The following is a 17997-nucleotide window of genomic DNA, read 5'->3' on the forward strand; positions in this document are numbered from 1 at the left end:
GTAATAGAACCCAGTACGTTGTCCTCGATGGTGAGTGTTCATCGGAGGTGAGGGTATCATCTGGAGTGCCCCAGGAAAGTGTGGTAGGTCCGCTGTTGTTTTCTATCTACAAATGGTTCAAATGGTTCTGAGCACAATGCGACATAACTTCTGAGGTCATCAGTCCCCTAGAACTTAGAACTAATTAAACCTAACTAACCTAAGGACATCACACACATCCATGCCCGAGGCAGGATTCGAACCTGCGACCGTAGCGGTCGCTCGGTTCCAGACTGTAGCGCCTTTCTGTCTACATAAATGATCTTTTGGATAGGGTGGATAGCAATGTCCGGCTGTTTGCTGATGATGCTGTGGTGTACGGGAAGATGTCGTCATTGAGTGACTGTAGGAGGATACAAGATGACTTGGACAGGATTTGTGATTGGTGTAAAGAATGGCAGCTAACTCTAAATATAGATAAATGTAAATTAATGCAGATGAATAAGAAAAAGAATCCCATAATGTTTGAATACTTCATTAGTAGTGTAGCGCTTGGCACAGTCACGTCAATTAAATATGTGGGCGTAACATTGCAGAGCGATATGAAGTGGGACAAGCATGTAAAGGCAGTTGTGGGGAAGGCGGATAGTCGTCTTCGGTTCATTGGTAGAATTTTGGGAAAATATGGCTCATCTGTAAAGGAGACCGCTTATAAAACACTAATACGACATATTCTTGAGTACTGCTCGAGCGTTTGGGATCCCTATCAGGTCGGATTGAGGGAGGACATAGAGGCAATTCAGAGGCGGACTGCTAGATTTGTTACTTGTAGGTTTGATCATCACGCGAGTGTTACGGAAATGCTTCAGGAACTCGGGTGGGAGTCTCTGGAGGAAAGGAGGCGTTCTTTTCGTGGATCGTTACTGAAGAAATTTAGATAGCCAGCATTTGAGGCTGATTGCAGTACAATTTTACTGCCGCCAACTTATATTTCGCGGAAAGACCACAAAGATAAGAGAGATTAGGGCTCGTACAGAGGCATATAGGCAGTCGTTTTTCCCTCGTTCTGTTTGGGAGTGGAACAGGGAGAGAAGATGCGAGTTGTAGTACGAGGTACCCTCCGCCACGCACCGTATGGTAGACTGCGGAGTATGTTTGTAGATGTAGATGTAGATGTAGCTAACAGAGGAAACGAAGCAAAACTTACCATTTCTGTGCATATTTGGAAACTGAATAGAACAGATGAAGTAATCAAAATTTCCCTTGTTTTCGGAAAAGTAATTAAGTGTAGTTTGGGTAATAGAATCAAAAATGTCTCGAATTGATAGGAGAATTTGTTTTAGGAAGAAAAATGTATACGAATTCCTCTTAAAGTTGGAAGTGTGAGAGTAGAAGAAAGAAAACACAAACATTACAGGGACGTGAAGAAATAAACAGGCGGAGAAAACCCGAACAAGTACGCGCTCTCAGAGTTGTGTAAAAATTTAATTATGTATATAGAAAGATGATCTAAAGAGTTTTGAGTATCAGAACACTTAATATAAAAGGCTGTATCTTTTGATTTTATTCACTTGGAAGGTTAAAGTTTTTACACCGTCACAGGACCGTAGACTTTAGTATTTGACATAGATTTCAGCTTGATAACTGCACCCAGCCGGAGAAAAAAGGTCTTAATAAATTGAGAGACAGGCATGCAGACAACAAATGGCAAAAGATTGTTTTTATGTAATATGTTTACAAATTAACAATTTTAAGAATTTTTCCTTTATTTCTGTTGTGAAACCTTGCTTCTTGCCAAATTTCAAGATTCTTGGTCAAAGGAAAGTACCCTATGGGTTTTTATGGGTGAGCTTGCTAGTATGAAAATAATCGACGCGAAAGGCAGCTTCCTTTGATTGCATTGACTTGGAAGCATAAGGTTTTTACGCCAGGGACCGTAGCCCTTATTATTTGACGTAAATTTCAACTTCTGTCTGTTCCCGAGGAAAAGGGGTCTTCACAGCCGGAGAGAGAAACAGACGGACAAAAAATGGCAAAACAATGTTTTTACGCATTTTAGATAAAAATTAAAAGTATTTTCGGAATTTTCCTTTATTTGTAATATGAACCCTAGCTTCTTGCCGAATTTGATGATTCTCTTTTAACAGAAGGTACCCTATAGGTTTTGAAGAGTGTGTTTGTGAGCATCAAAATATGTGACATACGTGTAAATAGCCGAATCATTTGATTGCATTGACTTAGAAGCTTAACTTTGTTACACGGTCAAGGGACTGTGCACCTTAGTATTTAAAATAAATTTCAGCTTGATACCTCTATCCTTTCTGAGAAAGAGCGGTCTTAACAGTCAGGCAGGCAGATGGAGAACAAAGTGATAGTGTAAGAGTTCTGTTTTTACCGATTGAGGTACACAACTCTGAAACCAAGAATGAGGAGCTGCTGAAGCTGGAACGAGGTCTTCTTTGAGCAAGAAGGAAATGGTAAAAAAAAGACTGACTGAAAAATAAATAATGTTATGTTCTGCAGTGCTCGCCCAAACCGGCGACGCAGAGATCGTGACCCCTAAGGTTTCAAGGTCCTGATTGGCGAGTTCTGTTATCAGCGTATCGTGCGGTCGCTGACGTTCGTCAGATCTGTGCATCAAACAGCCACACTTTCTTGTCTGCAGTGTTGAGGAAGCCAGTGAATTAGACGAAGACGTCGCTGACTGTGCAGGTGAGTACAGCAGCCCGTGTGAGGCTCGTTTGCAAGAGTTTGTAAGCGTCTGCTCTTTATTTTGTGGAACTTTTACAGTCACTAGCAAACTGTGCAGGTCGCTATGAAAAATATACAGGGAATCCAAGTCTTAAAGATGCAATAGCTGTCATAAAATTAATAAAAAACGATATCGTCATACAGGTACTTCGAGAGGAATATTAAAGTGTTGAACAGCTGGTCTTTCGAGGCTAAACTGTTGCGTTTGACAAAAAAAAAAAAAAAAACATAATAACTTTTTTATGCACTCGCATCATGTTTTAATATAGCTTCAATGCATTTGGTCCAGTTGGAAACGAATTATTTTGTTCCCTCTGTGAAGAAATTTGTACAAAACGGTGTGAATTTGATAGGAGTGTTGTACCTGGGGGATAGTGTATCACAGCACGTATTTCCCGGGTAGTCTCTCAATCTTGAGATCGAGTTTAGAATCACATGAAGGAGCCTGCGCTAGCAGTTCCTGGCATTTTCTACTGTTTTCTGTTGTTGTGAGACGTGAAGCTGCGTTTCGTGCATCTTTTGGAAATATAACGAGCTCAACATATTTTAGTGTTGTATAATGCATTAAAAGCCGTTTTCAAGATGCTGTTAATTCCACAGTAACACCGTTTTATGGCGAGTAACATTCAACATATTTTAAAAACCAATTATGTAACGTGTGCACGGTAAAGTCATACTTCGTAAGCCAGGGACTATGCTATACCGTGAAACGGAAGATCTTCATATCATGGAACAAGTGATATTTGTAAATCAACTGAGTTTCTCTAATCTCTCAACAATTTTCCGTTTCTCGAAAATGGAAATCTGCGTTAGTTGTCAATAGCTACTATTTCAAAATATTTTAAAGTTTCAATTGATTTTTAATAACACTTCTTTTTAATTTAATTTCATTTCCTAATTATTGGTGTGTGGTAGAATAGGAACGTAATACGTAGACAATAAAATACAGTATTTACTAGATTTTCTTGATCGGTACCCACACTGACACGTTGTATTTGGAACAGTTTTTCACATTTGGAAAAACCCTAGTTTTCTGGTACTCTTTTTCCACTACAGGCAGAAGTGTAAAAAGGGTTCCAAGGAAGAACACTCTCTTCTAGTGCAGTACAGCAAAGAGAGCCTTTTCGTTCAACGATGAATTTTTGCATCCTAGCCTTGTTTTGAGGGTATGAATGAGAAATATGCCACTCTGTTAAACGGGGTCTGTCTAGAATTTCATTTAATTCCAGTTAGAACACTTTCGTCATAGCAAAGGAGAAACTTATTAGTAAGTTAATGCAGCTGCAGATAGAGACGCCGCTTGTAACGCTGTAGTAAGTTCTTATTTTGTAATGAAAGGTTCGCAGCTAATATGCGATAAAAATTTCGCTCTAAAGTGAATATGCAAAGACAGCAATGAAACAAATTTATCTTTCTTATGCTGCATATGTTCAACTACTGTGTAGCTTTGATCAGCACTTAACATCTTTTTTAAACCAATGTCTAATCCATTGAACTCTTTCTCGGTATTTTGTGTGCACTTGGATCACGACGATGAAACTATTACTCCTCTCAGCATTTTCAATGTCTTCCTCTGGATTCACAAATACTTGGAATGTATCTAAATATTTCTTTTCCTTATTAAGGAAACGATCAGGTTTCTTTCTATAGTACTTTTTCTCGGTTCGAAATCATATATCACGCGTCTCACGTAGATTTCCAGCAACTAATTTCACTCATTACTCTTAGCGCCATTCTTTTCAAGCCCGAATGACTTTTTTAGCTTTATATGATTGTTCTGCTCAATGAAAAACTCGTTCACACACACAGACACAACGCTGTTTAGATGCAACCGAATGATACATAGCGAAGCGGTGTCGAATTTTCCTTGATTATTGTTTTTTTTTCACTTTTCATTTTCCAATCCAAGCAAGAGTAGAGCGGGCTTTTTAAGATCCGATCCATTACAAAACTGTCGAAGCTGCGTTGGTAAAGTACCGGAACTTCAAGCGCTGATAGAAAGCACCGAAGCTGAAATCGTTATAGGTACAGAAAGCTGGCTGAAGCCAGAGATAAATTCTGCCGAAATTTTTACAAAGGCACAGACGGTGTTTAGAAAGGATAGATTGCATGCAACCGGTGGCGGAGTGTTCGTCGCTGTTAGTAGTAGTTTATCCTGTAGTGAAGTAGAAGTGGATAGTTCCTGTGAATTATTATGGGTGGAGGTTACACTCAACAACCGAGCAAGGTTAATAATTGGCTCCTTTTACCGACCCCCCGACTCAGCAGCATTAGTGGCAGAACAACTGAGAGAAAATTTGGAATACATTTCACATAAATTTTCTCAGCATGTTATGGTCTTAGGTGGAGATTTCAATTTACCAGATATAGACTGGGACACTCAGATGTTTAGGACGGGTGGTAGGGACAGAGCATCGAGTGACATTATACTGAGTGCACTATCCGAAAATTACCTCGAGCAATTAAACAGAGAACCGACTCGTGGAGATAACATCTTGGACCTACTGATAACAAACAGACCCGAACTTTTCGACTCTGTAAGTGCAGAACAGGGAATCAGTGATCATAAGGCCGTTGCAGCATCCCTGAATATGGAAGTTAATAGGAATATAAAAAAAGGGAGGAAGGTTTATCTGTTTAGCAAGAGTAATAGAAGGCAGATTTCAGACTACCTAACAGATCAAAACGAAAATTTCTGTTCCGACACTGACAATGTTGAGTGTTTATGGAAAAAGTTCAAGGCAATCGTTAAATGCGTTTTAGACAGGTACGTGCCGAGCAAAACTGTGAGGGACGGGAAAAACCCACCGTGGTACAACAACAAAGTTAGGAAACTACTGCGAAAGCAAAGAGAGCTTCACTCCAAGTTTAAACGCAGCCAAAACCTCTCAGACAAACAGAAGCTAAACGATGTCAAAGTTAGCGTAAGGAGGGCTATGCGTGAAGCGTTCAGTGAATTCGAAAGTAAAATACTAGGTACCGACTTGACAGAAAATCCTAGGAAATTCTGGTCTTACGTTAAATCAGTAAGTGGCTCGAAACATCATGTCCAGACACTCTGGGATGATGATGGCATTGAAACAGAGGATGACAAGCGTAAAGCTGAAATACTAAACACCTTTTTCCAAAGCTGTTTCACAGAGGAAGACCGCACTGCAGTTCCTTCTCTAAATCCTCGCACCAACGAAAAAATGGCTGACATTGAAATAAGTGTCCAAGGAATAGAAAAGCAACTGGAATCACTCAACAGAGGAAAGTCCACTGGACCTGACGGGATACCAATTCGATTCTACACAGAGTACGCGAAAGAACTTGCCCCCCTTCTAACAGCCGTGTACCGCAAGTCTCTAGAGGAACAGAAGGTTCCAAATGATTGGAAAAGAGCACAGGTAGTCCCAGTCTTCAAGAAGGGTCGTCGAGCAGATGCGCAAAACTATAGACCTATCTCTCTGACGTCGATCTGTTGTAGAATTTTAGAACATGTCTTTTGCTCGAGTATCATGTCGTTTTTGGAAACTCAGAATCTACTATGTAGGAATCAACATGGATTCCGGAAACAGCGATCGTGTGAAACCCAACTCGCATTATTTGTTCATGAAACCCAGAAAATATTAGATACAGGCTCCCAGGTAGATGCCATTTTCCTTGACTTCCGGAAGGCGTTCGATACAGTTCCGCACTGTCGTCTGATAAACAAAGTAAGAGCCTACGGAATATCAGACCAGCTGTGTGGCTGGATTGAAGAGTTTTTAGCAAACAGAACACAGCATGTTGTTCTCAATGGAGAGACATCTACAGACGTTAAAGTAACCTCTGGCGTGCCACAGGGGAGTGTTATGGGACCATTGCTTTTCACAATATATATAAATGACCTAGTAGATAGTGTCGGAAGTTCCATGCGGCTTTTCGCGGATGATGCTGTAGTATACAGAGAAGTTGCAGCATTAGAAAATTGTAGCGAAATGCAGGAAGATCTGCAGCGGATAGGCACTTGGTGCAGGGAGTGGCAACTGACCCTTAACATAGGCAAATGTAATGTATTGCGAATACATAGAAAGAAGGATCCTTTATTGTATGATTATATGATAGCGGAACAAACACTGGTAGCAGTTACTTCTGTAAAATATCTGGGAGTATGCGTGCGGAACGATTTGAAGTGGAATGATCATATAAAATTAATTGTTGGTAAGGCGGGTACCAGGTTGAGATTCATTGGGAGAGTCCTTAGAAAATGTAGTCCATCAACAAAGGAGGTGGCTTACAAAACACTCGTTCGACCTATACTTGAGTATTGCTCATCAGTGTGGGATCCGTACCAAATCGGGTTGACGGAGGAGATAGAGAAGATCCAAAGAAGAGCGGCGCGTTTCGTCACAGGGTTATTTGGTAACCGTGATAGCGTTACGGAGATGTTTAACAAACTCAAGTGGCAGACTCTGCAAGAGAGGCGCTCTGCATCGCGGTGTAGCTTGCTCGCCAGGTTTCGAGAGGGTGCGTTTCTGGATGAGGTATCGAATATATTGCTTCCCCCTACTTATACCTCCCGAGGAGATCACGAATGTAAAATTAGAGAGATTAGAGCGCGCACAGAGGCTTTCAGACAGTCGTTCTTCCCGCGAACCATACGCGACTGGAACAGGAAAGGGAGGTAATGACAGTGGCACGTAAAGTGCCCTCCGCCACACACCGTTGGGTGGCTTGCGGAGTATAAATGTAGAATGTAGATGTAGAAAGTCACAGTTCTTTTAAACCAATTACCTGACGAATGAACAGAAGGGTTCCCAATACGGAATAAATGCGACGAGCTTACCAGTCTGGCATTCACCTGACAACGGCTGAAAACCTTCCAGAACCTAGATCGGCATCGGGGATTTGGAACTATTTCAATTTATTTCCGGGATAATGTTGTCCATTGCCCCAGATTAAAATAAAAATTATGTGAATGTGTATTGCGTATGTACGTTGTGTAGGGTGTGTACGAAGGTGTAGTGTGTGTGTTCATAAAGGAAAGAAGTCGGCGTGTTTCTGTTATCCGTAATTTGAAACTGCTTGCAACGGATACTGCGGGAGACTACTGCAACGTGAAGTTATCTTATCAGACTACTTTTCCTCGTTTTTATCTGTTCGCGGAACAGTACAAATAACCTCACAGTACAAATAAATTCAATTTCGGAATGCACTTAAGGTTAACCAGGGACGGCTCTAGAAGACGGCCAAGGGGGGGGGGGGGGCTAATGGCTGGAGGGAGAGGGGGTTTGGGTAGGGTGACCAAATTATTTTCGGTGAAAACCTGGACACATTCACCCGGGTGTCAATGGACATCTCATTCCACATGTACCCAGGTTTCTTAATTTAAAATATATTGATGTTTTGTTGATACATTTTGTTAACCCGATTATTATAACTAATAAGAGGATACAAAAGATTGATATAATCTAGATTATCTGTATAATTAATGACATTTAATAAGCGTATACAGTAATAAAGAAATGTATTAGGATTTTACAAAATTTTACAGCCATTCAACATTTAATCAATTAATATTAACATGAGCTTTAATATTACTGAGCACTTGTAGACGGAATTGACTGTCCTTGGAGAAAAGGGTATTTTTCACTGCCTCCAGCCTTCTTGATCGTGTCTTTGTTCTTTGAGACACAGTGATAAAACTCGGTACAATCCATTTTGTAGTTGTACAGGATCTGCAAGATTGCTTCAAGAGAGGCCACCTCCACTCTGTTTCTTTCATCAGTCCACTGGTTATTCATGAACGAAAATATTCTTTCCACATTGGCATTATGGGCTGGGATTGCAAATAAATAACTTGCAATTATTACCAACTCAGAGTAATGCTGAAGACAGTCACAGCTTTTAAAAAAACTCGGCTGCTCGAACTTTCGTCTCTTCACTTGACTGATGTTTCACAAAATAATTTTGTAGAGTTTTACTGCAGCTCGGTGCACTGTATCTGTTAATGTGTTTCTTTGACCTGATGTGATCAACTATGTCGGAACGTCCACCATGACTTATACTAATAAAACAGTTACATACGGAACACTCTGCTTCGTAATCAAAACGACCTTTCTTCATGCAATTACATTCCTTGGAATAACAGTCACTGAACTTGCAGGCATGCTTCGGCATTGCGTTTCACAGTACTGCAGCAATAACACCACTAATATGAGAAAAAACTATTGCAGTTTGTCTGACAAAACATCAACTACTACACTGTTCTGACAATGAGTGTGTGAGTAAGTGGCGCGACAATCGGACGGTTTCATAGCTCTGTTACAATAATACAACTTACTACTTGTTGGCCAAAGTACCGCTCAAAGTAAATTATTGCCTGAGTGTATCAATACTGACACTTTGATTACTAGTATGCGACAATGGAGGTTTTAGACAAATAAGCTAAAATATATTGATTTCTCGTATTTCCTTTAATATAGCGAAATCGCAAAAATTTGAGAAAGTTTCACGAAATGTATTTAAAAACTGAATTCCGGGACTTTTGAGCGTCCCGAAACAAATTTTCGGGACACCGGAACACAGGGATGAAAACCGGGACAATCCCGGTTTTCCGGGACGTTTGGGGAATATGAATATCGCTTAACAAAAGGAGAGTTGGGGCCCTCCACCGACAAATTGGTAGAATTTGGTATTGCTTAAAGTAGTTTCCGGTAACCGTTTTGGAGTTCAGGGTAAAAACGTGTCTACAGAACGTGTGTGCCCGAGAAAATAATACGATTTGACTCAAATGTCCGGCGATTTCGATGTTTTTTGTCGTGGGTCAGCAATTTAAGTGTTGGTAGGCATACCCGGCATATTTAGCTTTCCTGATTATTGTAAGTGGTACTCGTACCATAATTTACATGCAGTGTACATTAATAAATAATAAGACACCCATTTTAAGTTAAATGATACTTATTGGTTTAGTTAGTAAGCTATATGCCGCTCTTATTCTTTTGTTAAAATATGTTTGAAATACATTGCGACCTATACTGCTACATAATTATAAAAACAATGATTGAGTCTGTCGAAGTAATACATTCGCTGATTTATGAAGTCATTTTTTCCAGTGTAATAAGATACTCCATTCGGGGAGGGGGGGGGGGGCTATAGCCCCCATAGCGCACTTTTACGTATATCTCGCGAAAAGACCGTGAAAATAAACTTAAAGAGATTTGAGCCGACAGAAACTTACCAGCGAGCCATTCACGACTTGAAGTGGAAAAAGTCGGGAATTGGCACTGGTACACAAAATACCCTCAGCCACAAACTGTGATGTGTCTTGTGGAGTACAGACGTAGATGTAGACATGTAGACGACATCAGGAAGCTATCAGAGTCACAGGCATTGCCTCTTACTTAGACAACTCAACATTCTATTTTTCAGCATGACAATGCCTGCACCCTAGCTGTGAGGTATCTGCAACTTACTTCTGAGTGTTAAGCTGTCCTGCAGTCTCGCCAGATAAAACTCACCGGACATTTCTGCGACCTGCCTGAATACTTTTAACGGATAGGCTACAGCTTCTAGTAAGAGCGTTACGAAAGAGGTTTGATGAAATCTAACTACACCAGTAAACCGCCACCTCCGATTCTTTAAAGAATCGAGCTCCCATGTATAAAACATCACATCTCCCGAACTATGAGTCGTACAACGATATAATTTTGCAGGAACATGCAGTCGTATATGTAGATACTACCTAAAAATATGTTGCGAATGAAGTTAGTAGTAAAGAAGGAAAAAATTGAAATCTCTTGCCTGATGCTGCAGATGTACAGTATTAACAGCGAGTGAGGTGTGTCAGCGAGAAATATACTCGTAAATTTTTGGAGTTATGTGCAAAACGTATTGGAAAATTGTAAGTCGTCTCATTCTCAAATACTAGATGAATGTCGTCTGGGTAATTTACACGCCATGAGTTACACTGGCCGAACACATATACACGGTTTCTAACTGCAACACTTAACTTAATGTGTTAAACCTTCAACATCACATTATAGTCCTTAATGAGTAAATTATGAGAACATTTTAAATTTTAAATTCGGTCAATAACAATGTGAAATATTGAAAACCAAGTTTCGTTTCTCCTGGATATGTAACCTGCAACTCACTGTGCATTGAGTTAGTCGTTTGGTAATATAGATCCTATATCTTCGAAAGACATTTTTAAGACTGTCAGCACGCTTATAAATAAGTGGTTACAATACAAAAGTTCAGCTGAATTTTGTAATATATGAAGTTTCTTATATAAGGATTCTTTACATAGTGGTATTGAGGCGTAGCGTCTTCGCATCGCTCCTGTCACTTGTTAGGACGATATCGACAGAGGTTACCAGCTGACATGGACCTGAGTTACAGAGCTGCACGTAGTTGTACTAGTAGGCGGCAGAGGTCAGCAGTTGACGGACAGTGCTAGCAGTCGTAGTCAAAACAATGTTGTAAAGTTCTGTTTGATTAATATTTAATGTATTTGCATAATTATAATTGTTTTATATGTGTAGTAATTAGCAGTGTGAGTGTTGTATGAGTGAAGAAGAACAGAAGTAAATGAAAGTTGTTTTGTTTATTCGCGAAGTACCAGTTAAAATACACTATTTACTATAATTGTATATGCAGTCAGTTTATGGTGCTAATAAATCGTGAGTAGAACACAAATTAATCGGTAATTTCAGAAGGAGTAATTTTATATTTGATACTTTTCTAAATTTATTTATTTAGGAATTGCCATAGAAAGAAATGTTTACAATCATTGGTCATTGAAGTAAAGCGCGGGTTAGCGCGGGATAGTACTGCAACCTGATTTGCTGTTTGTGATATCAGCCAATCAGAAAGATGCAGGCTCACGGCCATCTATGCTGGGAACAAAGCCTTTGGTGTGATCTATGGTGGTCGGGGCTGAGGCTTCGAACTTGTAATATCTCAATGAAAGCAGCTCCGACGACAGTACTGTAAAATCGCGGAAAAGTGCTAATTACGAGTTCGCGAAGTAGTAGAAAGTGTATTTAAGTGAACGGCATAGTGGAAGTCGTGTGGAATTTCGGACGGAATATCAAAATTATTGCTTTTGACTGTTAGTTAAAACCGCGTGGCGTGTTGTGCGATCTAAGACTGGAACAGGTGTTACGTGTAGAGCAGAGTGCACAACATTTGAGCGAGCATTTTCATAACTAAACGAACCGGTGAACTCTATTAACTTCGGTAACGGGTGTACATACCATAAACTGGCTACGTGTGTGATTGTGGTGTGCGTGTGAACTTTACATTGTGTTGCCACTTAGTACGGACATGGCAGTATTAACTGTGATCTTTATCGTAAAAATACACCTGAAAATTTACATTGCCGAGTTAAAACTTTTATTTCAGTAGCTAGCCACATCCCGTTTACCGGACAATTCTATGTATGTTGCGACCTGCAATCGACAGTAGTGGTCTAGTATTTTCTACTACAGCTTTTAGCTAGACAAATAAATATTGCTGGACACTGGCAGGGCGGTAAAAAGTAACGTGCCGCGCCGCAGTATTTTCTCAAACGAAATGAAATAAGCTGTCGTCAAGCCAGTTTACAAAAAAGGACAAATCAGCAGTAAGGAATTACCATTGGGACTATTCTGAAAGTTGTCAAAAGCAAAACCTCACTTATCTGCACTGTATTATTACCACATTGATCTCATAGAAAGATGGAATTCAGAATTTAAAGCTACCAGTCACAGGCTTCTATATTGATTCCTCAGTTGTTTCTGATGTACGAAGAAATAGCTGACTGAATATTTGAATGTGTCACAAATGCTCCAAGGCTAGCGGATTGACATAAAATTTGGATGATACTCTGTACACCCAACACAGTATTTCCTGTAAAAATCTTTTTGCTATAAAAATAATCTTCTCAATAAATGAGATAAAAGTAATACATGCCGTTAAGTTTTTCTAACTTAACTGGAACATAAGCATTTCAGAATTAAGAATTTTTTTTAGTTCAACTACATTTGCAGTAAGCATTAGTTCTTCTATAGCTCTATAGCTGCTTTGCAGTCTAGCAAACTAGTTTCTTCTACATATTGCCAGTTACTAATGTGTTACAGAATTGGGTATGAGGGCACATAACTTACAGGGACAATATTTTCAGAGCGTACAGTCAGAATATAAGAATTATATCGTCCTGCACACATCTCTTCCAATAGCTTAGAATTATGGAAACTCTTTCAGAATACATATATTTATTAATGCTCTTTTTAGTCATCAATATTTCTCTTGTCTCCAGAAGCTGTGCAATCCATGAATTTAGTACGGGACCAAAAACTATCTTTTTATTATCACAGAAATGTGTCGGGTCATTGGTAAATCTGTATTCAAGCACTTGTCAGGATGCATTAAATGTCTTATGGCTAATGTGTTTAAGACTGAATTACATATTCTGTTGTATTTAAAATATCTGAATGACAATATATCTTCTACTGAGAATTTTCATGAGCTGTCTAAGGCGTCTGACTGTGCAAACTACAACATTCTGCTGGAGAAATTTAAAGCTTATCGCTTTCAAGGTACAATGAGTAAGTCGTTCACTTCATATTTAACTGAAAGCAAGCTAAGAGTCATGTTACATAACTTAAAGCTCTCATGATGAATCTTCTTCTGATATGGACAATTTACTACTGGTGTCCCGCAAGGTTCCATTAAGGGACAGCTCATCTAACTGCTGTGTACAGGGTGTTAGAAAAAGGTACGGCCAAACTTTCAGGAAACATTCCTCACACACAAATAAAGAAAATATGTTATGTGGACATGTGTCCGGAAACGCTTAATTTCCATGGCTGGCTCTGAGCACTATGGGACTCAACTGCTGTGGTCATAAGTCCCCTACAACTTAGAACTACTTAAACCTAAACAACCGAAGGACAGCACACAACACCCAGCCATCACGAGGCAGAGAAAATCCCTGACCCCGCCGGGAATTGAACCCGGGAACCCGGGCGTGGGAAGCGAGAACGCTACCGCACGACCACGAGATGCGGGCTTAATTTCCATGTTAGAGCTCATTTTAGTTTCGTCAGTATGTACTGTACTTCCTCGATTCACCGCCAGTTGGCCCAATTGAACGAAGGTAATGTTGACTTCGGTGCTTGTGTTGACATGCGACTCATTGCTCTACAGTACTAGCATCAAGCACATCAATACGTAGCATCAACAGGTTAGTGTTCATCACCAACGTGGTTTTGCAGTCAGTGCAATGTTTACAAATGCGGAGTTGGCAGATGCCCATTTGATGTATGGATTAGCACGGGGCAATAGCCGTGGCGCGGTACATTTGTATTGAGACAGATTTCCAGAACGAAGGTGTCCCGACAGGAAGACGTTCGAAGCAATTGATCGGCGTCTTAGGGAGCACGGAACATTCCAGCCTATGACTCGCGACTGGGGAAGACCTAGAACGACGAGGACACCTGCAATGGACGAGGCAATACTTCGTGCAGTTGACGATAACCCTAATGTCAGCGTCAGGGAAGTTGCTGCTGTACAAGGTAACGTTGACCACGTCACTGTATGGAGAGTGCTATGGGAGAACCAGTTGTTTCCGTAGCATGTACAGCGTGTGCAGGCACTATCAGCAGCTGATTGGCCTCCACGGGTACACTTCTGCGAATGGTTCATCCAACAATGTGTCATTTCAGTGCAAATGTTCTCTTTACGGATGAGGCTTCATTCGAACGTGATCAAATAGTAAATTTTCACAATCAACATGTGTGGGCTGACGAGAGTCCGCACGCAATTGTGCAGTCACGTCATCAACACAGATTTTCTGTGAACGTTTGGGCAGGCATTGTTGGTGATGTCTTGATTGGGACCCATGTTCTTCCACCTACGCTCAATGGAGCACGTTATAATGATTTCATACGGGATACTCTACCTGTGCTGCTAGAACATGTGCCTTTACAAGTACGACACAACATGTGGTTCATGCACGATGGAGCTCCTGCACATTTCAGTCGAAGTGTTCGTACGCTTCTCAACAACAGATTCCATGTCCTCCACGCTCTCCTGACCTCAACCCTCTTGAATTTCATTTATGGGGGCATTTGAAAGCTCTTGTCTACGCAACCCTAGTACCAAATGTAGGGACTCTTCGTGCTCGTATTGCGGACGGCTGTGATACAATACGCCATTCTCCAGGGCTGCATCAGCGCATCAGGGATTCCATGCGAGGGTGGATGCATGTATCCTCACTAATGGGGGACATTTTGAACATTTCCTGTAACAAAGTGTTTGAAGTCACACTGGTACGTTCTGTTGCTGTTTGTTTCCATTCCATGATTTGAAGAGAAGTAATAAAATGAGCTCTAACATGGAAAGTAAGCGTTTCCGGACACATGTCCACATAACATATTTTCTTTCTTTGTGTGTGAGGAATGTTTCCTGAAAGTTTGGCCGTACCTTTTTGTAACACCCTGTATAAATGACCTTTCCATCTTGCACTGACAAAGCAGAAAAAGCGCACATTGCTTATTATGCAGGCATCAGCACCAAGCCCATCAGAGCTGCAAAAACAGAAGGAGTAAATTTTCAAAAGTGTAATGGGTTTTCCTCGGTAGCGCAGAAATACGCAATTCATTGAACTCTGTAGAAGACAGTTTGTCCTCCTTCGTATCTGAGTGGTCAGCTGCAAGCGTACGTTCAGTTACCGCCCTGGGCGCACATTTTTCCAGTTGGGGACTGGATGTTGCGTTGTCTCATCATCATTTCATTATCGTCGACGTGCAAATCGTCGGAGTGCCATAAATAAAAAATTTGCACTAGGTGACCGAACAACTCTACATGCGTTCTCCCAGTCAAAAAGTCCATACAATAATTTCTTTTTTATAGAAGCAAGGTACGTCGTCATCAATAACTATAATGCACAGGGGGAAGGAAAATTATAAAACTGATGGTTCAAAATTCCTAGACATGCATGTTGATCATAATTTTAATCAGAAATCATATGTCATTCATCTTCTCAAACGAATGACTTAATGAACATTGGCTTTTCGTGTAATTGCTGATTTTGATGATCTTGATGCCATACGGAATAATTTTCTGAGGCAATTACACACGGACACAGAGTATTAAGTGCACAGAAACGTAGTTTAAGAATGATAATATCTGGTCCCCATCCTCGAAATTCATGTACGCAACTGTTTAAAAAAGAGGCCTACCAGCAATTGTCTCACAATGTATTTATTTTCTTAAGAAGTTTCTTTTGAGGAATTAGCTACAAACTGAAAATAATATTTGCATTCAGAAATATGGCACTAGGAACAACAATAGCCAAACTTACACCCAAAGCTCCAGATATCAGATACTCAGCTCGGTACCAAACGTTGGACGTCGATAGAGTATGAATCAAACCACCGATTTAGTTCGTGATATGTACTGTCGTCAACTAGAACATGCAGAAACGGTGACTAAAAGTAAGACCACACATACGGAGCGCGAGAAAACCGTATCTGTCAGTAACAGATGAGAAAAACTCGCCTGGGTTAGTTGGTAGAGCTTGCAGTCATCGAATCGAAGGTCTCGCATTCAAACCCCCTGTTGACCGATTTTTTTAGACTGTTGACAACTTCTATATGGAGTAACATTTTCCTGACATGTAAAAGTACTTTTCAGAGTTTGTAGCAAAGTTTTTTTGGCTGCTTTCGCTTCCTTAGCTGAACGTTATGTACTTATTAACGATCTTATTACTTTGTTTTTATTACTACTATTAGTTTTATTAATTATTATTATTATTGTTATTATTACGTCTGCATGTGTAATGCGACCGTTTCTTTATTTTTCTCTTCTGGCTGTATATTCTGCGAAACTACAACTACTTTCAAAGAGACAAAGCGAAAGCAGACTGCCGAGAGGTCATTGCTGTAAACTCCAAACAGCCCTTTTATATAATGTCATAAACATTTTTTCGTATATAACACTTTCACGTATAATACAGTAAGAAAAATCGTCATTGGGGTTTGAACCCAGCACCCTTTACACGCTGATCCACCGCTCTACCAACTTCCCCACAGCATTCGTACACATGATTTACTCACAGTCATGCTTTTCTGTACTCCGTAAATTTGGTGTTACATTTAATTTACGTTTACGTCCATCCTGCTGGACGACAGCATATAGTACGAACTAAATCGGAGTTTTGGGTGATACTCTATCGGCGTAAATGTTTGGTACCGATCTAAGTATCTGACATCTGGAGTTTTGGATATTAGCTTTACTGGTGCACAGAAAGCGGGAACGCAAGCACCAAAAAAATTTTTGACAGACTCCCTTGTGAATTCATAGTCTTGGCAGATAGTGAAATCTTTAAAATAAAATGAAATCATTTCTACATCATTTCTTTTGCTTCATAGATGAATTTGTAATTAGACAATACGTATTGTTGGGCTACAGCTATCAAATTATGTTGTAGATCAAGATTTAAAAAATCCATTTATGGCCAACATATAGTCGTGTTTTCACAAAGACAAGTTATCATATTTGTAAATCTACTGAGATTCGTAGCATTCTGAATCCTCAGTCAGACACCCTGTGTGCTGCAGAGATCATCTGTATTCTAGCGCACCTAGTCTGTGGAAAAAGTCTTTCCAGTCATATGTATCCCAGATACACCAATTTTTGTAAATGAAATTGTATTAATCACTGAATGGATAATTTTAATACATTGCCATTATTTCCACCATTTAATTCTTTTTGAAATAGTATTAAGTGGAAAAATTCTACGTTCGACTGGAGAGAAATTGAGAAGGCTTCTGCGAATTTTATTCGAAAAATAAGGACACTAGGACATTAAAAATTTAAAAGTTGAAAAAGCTTTATGGGCGGTGTTAATTTCTCACACTCTACTTTACTTTCCAATTAAATTGCCGTTCATTTTTAAGCACTTTCCGTAACTGTCTCTGCCAGGAAACTGAACCAGTGGACAAGGATGGGCTTGAGCTTCGATTTTGGCGAAGTTGAAAAGCGTCATTGCGTTGACTATCGTTTCCATTGCGCATTAATGTAGGCTAGCCACGTCCGCAAAAATGTATAAAAAAATTATCTCCACCTCGTCGACATCGGCCAAGAAACGCTCGTCATCTAGAGATTTTTTTATGTTTGTACAGGCCGGAAAAAATTTTCGGCACCAATCTTGCACAAAATGAGTGATATCCGAGATTTTTTGGTACCATAGTGTAAATAGTGAACGTCCAGTACGAGCAAATTCGTAAACCAGACGAGCAATAGTCAGTTTTC

At 40.0% G+C, this 17997-nt stretch overlaps 1 protein-coding gene across 1 annotated transcript in view; it reads left to right on the plus strand.

Annotated features, from left to right (window-relative positions):
• The first annotated feature begins 2591 nt into the window (after nucleotides 1-2591).
• Nucleotides 2592-17997, plus strand: part of LOC126092772 (caspase-1-like) — a 134679-nt gene continuing 119273 nt past the window's right edge. The window contains exon 1 of the mRNA XM_049908503.1: nucleotides 2592-2691. The gene's annotated coding sequence lies outside the window, so the exon portion shown is untranslated. The remainder of the gene's footprint in view (nucleotides 2692-17997) is intronic.

This window comes from Schistocerca cancellata, chromosome 1, assembly GCF_023864275.1.
Source record: "Schistocerca cancellata isolate TAMUIC-IGC-003103 chromosome 1, iqSchCanc2.1, whole genome shotgun sequence".
Taxonomy (NCBI): Eukaryota; Metazoa; Arthropoda; class Insecta; order Orthoptera; family Acrididae; genus Schistocerca; species Schistocerca cancellata.